General features: G+C 41.3%; 1 long non-coding RNA gene across 2 annotated transcripts; it reads right to left on the bottom strand.

The window, feature by feature from the left end:
• Positions 1-572: 572 nt before the first annotated feature.
• On the bottom strand, positions 573-3,864 carry LOC120685927. Of its 2 annotated transcripts, XR_005679877.1 has the most exons (7): positions 3,656-3,864; positions 3,029-3,495; positions 2,181-2,886; positions 2,008-2,097; positions 1,651-1,786; positions 1,444-1,517; positions 584-881 (listed from the first exon to the last, which is right to left on the bottom strand). It is a non-coding gene; the product is annotated as an uncharacterized LOC120685927 (long non-coding RNA). The 2 variants fall into 2 exon arrangements; XR_005679876.1 differs by lacking the exon at positions 1,444-1,517 and having other exon boundaries at positions 573-881.
• Positions 3,865-6,978: the final 3,114 nt, after the last annotated feature.

Genomic DNA, 6,978 nt, shown 5'->3' with positions numbered 1-6,978 from the left:
TGATGAACATGGCGAGCATCCTCACCCTGGAGAGTTGATCATCCCAAGAATCAGAGTTTATCAAGTCAACGGCGCAGCGGCTCAGTGTGCTGCCTTGGATGGATGTTGGGTCCGGCCAGCATTTCTGGGTATCTTGTCATTTTTGCACATTTTGTGCGATACAAAATGCTCCGCCAGGATGAGAAAATAACCATATCACGTAGATGGCACCTTGACAGAGAATTAGGCAATAGAACAAGTCGAGTGCTGGAGCCAGGCACTACGTCAGAATACCATATTAGTGACGGCTGTAGACCCATATTAGTGACGGCTAAAATGCACGTCACTAAATTTACATCACTGATGTGAATCACATCAGTGACGTGCAAACACCCATCACTAATAACTCTCAAAAGTGACGGCTTTAGAATTCGCGCCACTAATAACACACAAAGGTGACGGCTGTAGAGTTTGCACGTCACCAATAACACATAAGGGTGACGGCTATTGATACACACGTCACTAATAACGAAGAAAGGTGACGGCTTTAGAAATTACGTGTCACTAATAAGAAGATATCAGTGACGTAGCTATACCAACATGCGTCACCAATGTTGAATTAAAAAACAAAAAAATTTAATGCAGGCGTCAATTGCCCATCATTTGCATTCCATCATACAAAACTAACATACACTTTGACCGTTCTAAAGAAGGCTTTACAGAGCATCTCTATACACTTTGAATCAAAGTACAGTGCCAAATAACAGCTAGCAATTTCTTGCAAGCTTGTTGGTGTCTCTTGATTTCAACAATTTGTATTCACTCTTGTAGCTTGACGTCCATAGCAGTTGTGCCATTTCTTTACTCCTTCAAATTCTTGGCACATATTGAATTGTTGAAATCTGTGAAGCATATATCATTTATTATTAGATCCTTCTCTGAAATTGGACAATATTATGAATATTAAGTAACAGACCTCTCATACAAAAAAAATAACAAGACAAGCAGAATAGTAGGATTTGCTCATATAAAAACCATGTTCTGATGGCAAGAAACTTGAATTTGATAACATTTCACCGATTACAGGTAACCTGTTATGTCAAAAATAGCTCACTTTACACAGTACAATTAGATTCTAGCATGATTCCTATGCAATGCAAAAGAGTTTTAAATCAATGCAGTTATCTTATCATATAAATTATGCTTATTTTGTATAGCTTGGGTACTGTGCTGCTACATGAGGATACGATAGAAATCTGAGTTGTTTTGCTTTCATTACTGAAGTTTTCAGGGTAAGCAATTGAGCATACCATAAACAATTTTTTGGACTTGCATTGAGATGTAGGAACAGAAATTGTTGGATGCCGATTCTAGTATCACTATGGAAAGAACATGCTTAAAACTAATGGAACATAAGCGTGTAAGCATTGCTAGGGCAATTTGAACCATTAGTTGTACAATTACTCGTGAAAGCTGGCTTTTAGACTTGCCAAAAATGTTTCAAATCCTTTGACTGTCGTAATATTCAATGAGTAGCTCTGCAGCAGAAAAGGTAAGTCACTTTTCTTTTATAAGCAGGAGGAATATGTGGTATTGTTACGCCATCCAATACATCCTCAACAACGCAATGGATAATTCAAAAGCTGCATATTCTAGGTCATAGTTGCTTACCTCCAACACAACAGCGATGACTCCTGCTCCTGCTGCGGAGTGGCAGGGGACTCTGGAGCAATAGCAAACTGGAGGCCCATCCCTGGGCTGACTGTAGGATGAAGGCTACCTCTGCTGCTGCCAGTGCAGCCTCTTCCTGCAGACAGACGAAGCCCTAGAAGTTAGATGGTGGTTTCACACATCAGCAACAAGTAGATTACCTGGAGCTATAGACTGCTTTATTTACTGCATCAATACTGTAGTGATTTTTTTTTCAATGGTTATAAAAAGGATGCAGCTGAATCATTATGATGATTTGGAGTAATTATTTTTCATGGCCAACAGATGATGCCTACAAGATTGAATCAATTAAGGTACCTGTCTTTGTCGCCAGCGATGCAAAATACTGAAGATCAAAGCCATAATATAGGACGGCAGCAGAAATGCAGCAGCTCGCAGCAAGAAAAGCTGCAAAGGCTCAAGTCAATTTGGAACAAAATGTCTGAAATGATTGCAACAATTACTAAAAGAAATACAATGAAATAACTTACTCGATGTCTATGGTTGTCTCATCTGGTTCAACACGAGGTGGTGCAGTGTAACCAGGCTTGTATTCCTACAAGTACATATAGCTCGTCAATAAAGATACATGCACATGTAGAACAATAAACAACCTTTGGAGTTAAAAAAAAAGATATATTCGGTTTATTCTGATAATAGAATGAGTCTTAAGTAACAGAGAGATGTCAACACAGGGTCTAATATTCAGATAACAAATAGTAGAATATGAAGGATGTTAATCTTTCATTTAAAGTCAGCAAGGGCGTAACTAACCCATTTCCACTAGCTGGAAGAGTGCTGCTTCTAGCATATATTTTTAGAGTGTTATTACAATTACTCATGAATCAGGGTAGAGAGAAATTTGATGAATGATAATTACCATCAATCAGAGTAACAGAGGAATTGGGAATTGCATATAATAATTTAGTTACTACAGTTCATGTTCATCACTAAACAGCTTGTGAACTCATAACAATAATGTATGGTCTTCTCACCTGTTTGGGCTTATAATGCAGCGCTCCATCACTTGGAAATGGCAATATTAGACATGGCAAAAGTGCTAAATATTTTGTGACTAATAATTAATTAATGATTGTGACGAAACATAGAAGAGCACAAAAGAGTAGGGTAACCATGGTGGCTGCAGCAGATTCATCGGCACATATATACATAACATGAATCAGAATTTTCTGCTACCTGAAATTAACAACACAGGTGAAATTAAAGTAACAAAACTTCAGAGAGCATATTGTAAACTTAATTAAAGATCACAACAGCATCTATAGCAGTGGTTTGTCAGTTACATATACATCACAACAGCATCTATAGCATCAAATACCTGCTAGCTGCTTCTCGCCCTGATGGAGGGAGGAGGGGGCCTTTGCTGCTCGATGGATGAAGTGGCTGCTGCTGCTCGATGGAGGACAAGGAGAGGCGGCATATGCTACCAGAGGGTAGTGGAAGAGCCGAACAGGGAGGGCGACTACCTGGTGCCTCCATGGATCTCGTTGGCAACGTCTGGTCATGAGCGGCCAAGGAGGAGGCGCGAGGCATGGCAGCCGACTGGAACTGACGTGAGGCGCATCGGAGCACCACGAGGTCACAGGAGGGTTGAGGAAGGCAGCGACCAGAGCTAGGGTTCGGACCCTAACTTGTTGCACGCTCGCATGATCCCGTCCCTTGCGGTGGGGTGCGAGCAGGATTCCGTCTCGCCGGCGGCGCGAGCGGAAGATCCCCTCCCTACTGGAGCGCCGAGGAGAATGCCCGGCGGCGGCACACGGAGGAAGACGAGTTCGAATGCGAAAGCTGCTAGATGTGGATGCGAAAGTTTGCTAGTAATATCAGTAAACAGTAAAAGGACGACTCGCTCGCGGAGGGCGCGGCTGCGGAGGCGATGGATCTCGGCGTTCCTCCCGTGGAGTGCTGAGGCGGAAGCGGGTGAGAGAGAGCTGTGGGTGCCATGTACCTCGCAAGCGGTGGCGGCGGCGGGCTCCACCTTCCTCTCCGCTCTTCTCCTCCTCGGCACCTCCTCCTTCCGGTCGGCGGTGTCGGAGTCTGCCATGGAGTGCTCCTGAGCGATTAGGGTTGAGAGGGAGGAGGCGGGCTGCGGCGTAGAGGGTCAGAGGTGGTGGCGGCGCCTGAGGGAGGGAGGCGGAGGGAGGAGACGGTGGGGGTGGGGGTTGGGGGAGGGGCGGGTGGGCGGCTGTTTTGGGCCGTGTGAAAGGCCGTGGCGGCCCAGGCCAGGTTGTCCATAAAATTTTCATTATGCCTGTTTTGTGTGAAAGTCTATCAAAAATAATTAGTAATATTATTTTAGGGATTCTCAAACAAGGAGCCTCCCTATGAGTAGTCTATATTTTTATGTGAAGTTGCCATGAGAGGTTGATTTAATATGTAGGGAGAAAAGTCTCATCATCCCACATCAACTAGCAATGTGGTACTAAACCTCCCTCCCTTGCTAATGGGCTTTACGTGACTTTAGCCCATTAGGAAACACACGAATGGGCCCTTGAGGTCCATTAGAGATTTATGTACTTTTGATAGACTTAGCCCATTTAAAATTCGGAATTAATTATTTTCGAAATTAAAATAATTCTAGAAAAATCTAGAATTCATATTTAAAGTCCGAAGGAAAAATCCTAGAAATATATTGGGACCTAACGAACTCAAATAAAATATTTGGAGCTCATGAGAAGATTTGGAAGAGCCTCTAAAAATTAGAGTTTGCTCTAGGGAAAATGGGAAAAGAATCCAGAAAAATCCGGAAAATTCCCGGGAAGAACTTTTGATGATAGAACACGTTTTGAAAGGTTTTCACACTAAACAACACTATGCATGTGACATGAATGCATCACTAGAAGAACAACATCATTTAATTTGAAAAACAACCAATATTTATTTTCTTTTACACTAAATTCTATGTGAATAAAAATAAATGTTGAGAAAATTTTAAAATTGTGAGAAAATTGTTGTTATATTTTAAATTTTAATCACATCCTGAAATTCAAAAATTTCAGGTTGTGACAGAACTACCCCCCTAAAAAGAAATCTCGTCCCGAGATTCACAAGGCTAGTAAGAGATAAAGGTTTCGGTGGATAGCATCCAACACATATTAAATTTTCTTCTTGGTCTTTTCCTCTTACAATACCTCTGTAGATATGCTTCTTTATTCTCTGCAACTCACATCAAACACTTTATGGATACTCAATCTAACTCCTACTTTAACCATCCATTCTTTCATCGGTTTTGTTGGCCCTTCTCTTGGCTTGTTTTACCAATTTATTTCTTTGGCCGCTTGCTTCTTTTAGACTGAAGATCTTTGGAAGAGGTACTCCAATCCTCGAGGTTTATAGTCTGAGTACTGTCTTCATCTTGGGCGACTTCTTCTAGGACTGAATCTTGGGTGGATAACTTTCTCTTGATATCTGAATGTTAACGTTGTCTTGCTTCTGCTGTCATTAAACTATCCTCTTGGAGACATAGACGACCATAATGCTCGCAACACTGACATGTCCCCAAAGTCTTATTATCCTTGTGTTGTTCCTCTATTAGTGGCTTTGGTGCTTCATAGTTCCTCTTACGCTTTTCATTGTTCTATGCTTCAGCAACTTGCCTCTTTACTGGTCCGGTAGGGACTTCTGCCTTGGTCATCTCCATGTTACTTGGGGTTGGTGTTTTAGACTGCAACCTTTCTAGTAAGACACGAGATTGCATAGCTAACAGCTCCTCTTTATCGAACGCTGGCAGACCAGTTGGGACTTGATTATTACAGTTATCAGGGTTGTGGCTCCTAGAAAATGAGGCTTGCTTTGTGACATGCTGTTGGATGTTGACCCTGATTGAAACAATCGCTTGTGCTCCTTGAATTTGTGCTGAAATGTTGAGGTCTTATTTATTGGCTCTATCTTTTCGATTTCTATTGGGACTTGCCATCTGGAGGTAACAGAAAGGAAAAGAGGTCATTCTTGGCTTCAACTTGCTTCATCTGTTAACCGCTTCGGATGCTTGGAGGTTTCTACTATTACTGTCAGTGTTGCCATAAACTTCCTTCTTGATATCCAAGGGATTAGGTAGAAAGGCAAAGGATAATAAGGAGGAAGACGTATAAAAGAAGAACCCATCTAGGCAATTGATGTCATTGTAGGTAGAAGACCCATAATACACCAACAATCATTAAAAAAACAAATCAGACAAGGTCACAAAGACAAAACATCATCATGCAAACACAAAATTCCACCAGTCAACACGATGCTAACGTTGTTAATAGGGCTAGAAGGGGTACTCCTAAGCATGGTTATATCTTCCATCTTCGTCATTGATGACACGTGTCTCCTTCAACTTGTCCAGCGTTGACTTCACCATCGTGATTGCAGTAGTAGTGATAGTGTCACCATGTGGCTCAGGCTTGAATCTTTGGTAGTGCTTTAAATTCTCCATCTAGCATGAGCAGGATTGTGAGCAGGTGGTATTATTTCCAATTCAACTCGACTCCTCACGATAAACTAACAGCTCCATTCTTCAGATGACTTGGATCTCAGATGACTTGGACATGCATTAGGATACGTGGCGCGGTTCGTCTAAGTATTTTTGTATCAGAAGAAGTACTTTGGAATCAGAAATTAAGGGATGAATCCAGAGCGGTATTTATTTGGAAAGAAAGGAGAGACACTGAGCACATTGTGAATAAAGCAAAGGGGAGATAGGTCCAAAAAGGTAAGTTAAAAAGAATTTCAAGGAACAACTTCACCAGCGTATCAAAAGGAGGTGAGCTGGATGAAATTTAGAAAATCATACATCAAGGAGAATCAAAATCAAGAAGTGATCCCCGAGAGGGAAATAAGTAGACCAGAATTGAGAGTCTAACATTTGGGAAACAATAAAGTGCAAATGAGAAGTGGTCAAGTAGGGAAAAAAATAAGTTATCAAGGACTTAGTAAAGAAGGTAGTTGAGTAGGGAGAATATTCAATGGAGGGGGTCAAGGAATAATCAAGACAGATTTTTATATCACAAGAAACCATAGAAACGACCATTGCTATCTAGCCTTACTTCCTACAGTCGATACAGCTCTGATACCACTTCTGTCACACCCGGTTTTAAGAAGAAAACCGAATGTATAACTATATGTATGCCAGGATCAAGTTTCATACATATAGAGACATTATAAGTGAATAATCAGTAATAGTATCACTAAAAAGATAAATACAACAAATAAAAGACTATCAGAGTTATACAGCTTATCCTGGAAACGGAGACTCCAATCTTCACAGGCAACCGACTAGAGGTTGCG

This window comes from Panicum virgatum, chromosome 8N (assembly GCF_016808335.1).
Source record: "Panicum virgatum strain AP13 chromosome 8N, P.virgatum_v5, whole genome shotgun sequence".
NCBI classification, from domain to species: domain Eukaryota; kingdom Viridiplantae; phylum Streptophyta; class Magnoliopsida; order Poales; family Poaceae; genus Panicum; species Panicum virgatum.
This window is presented reverse-complemented; position numbering and strand designations above follow the sequence as displayed.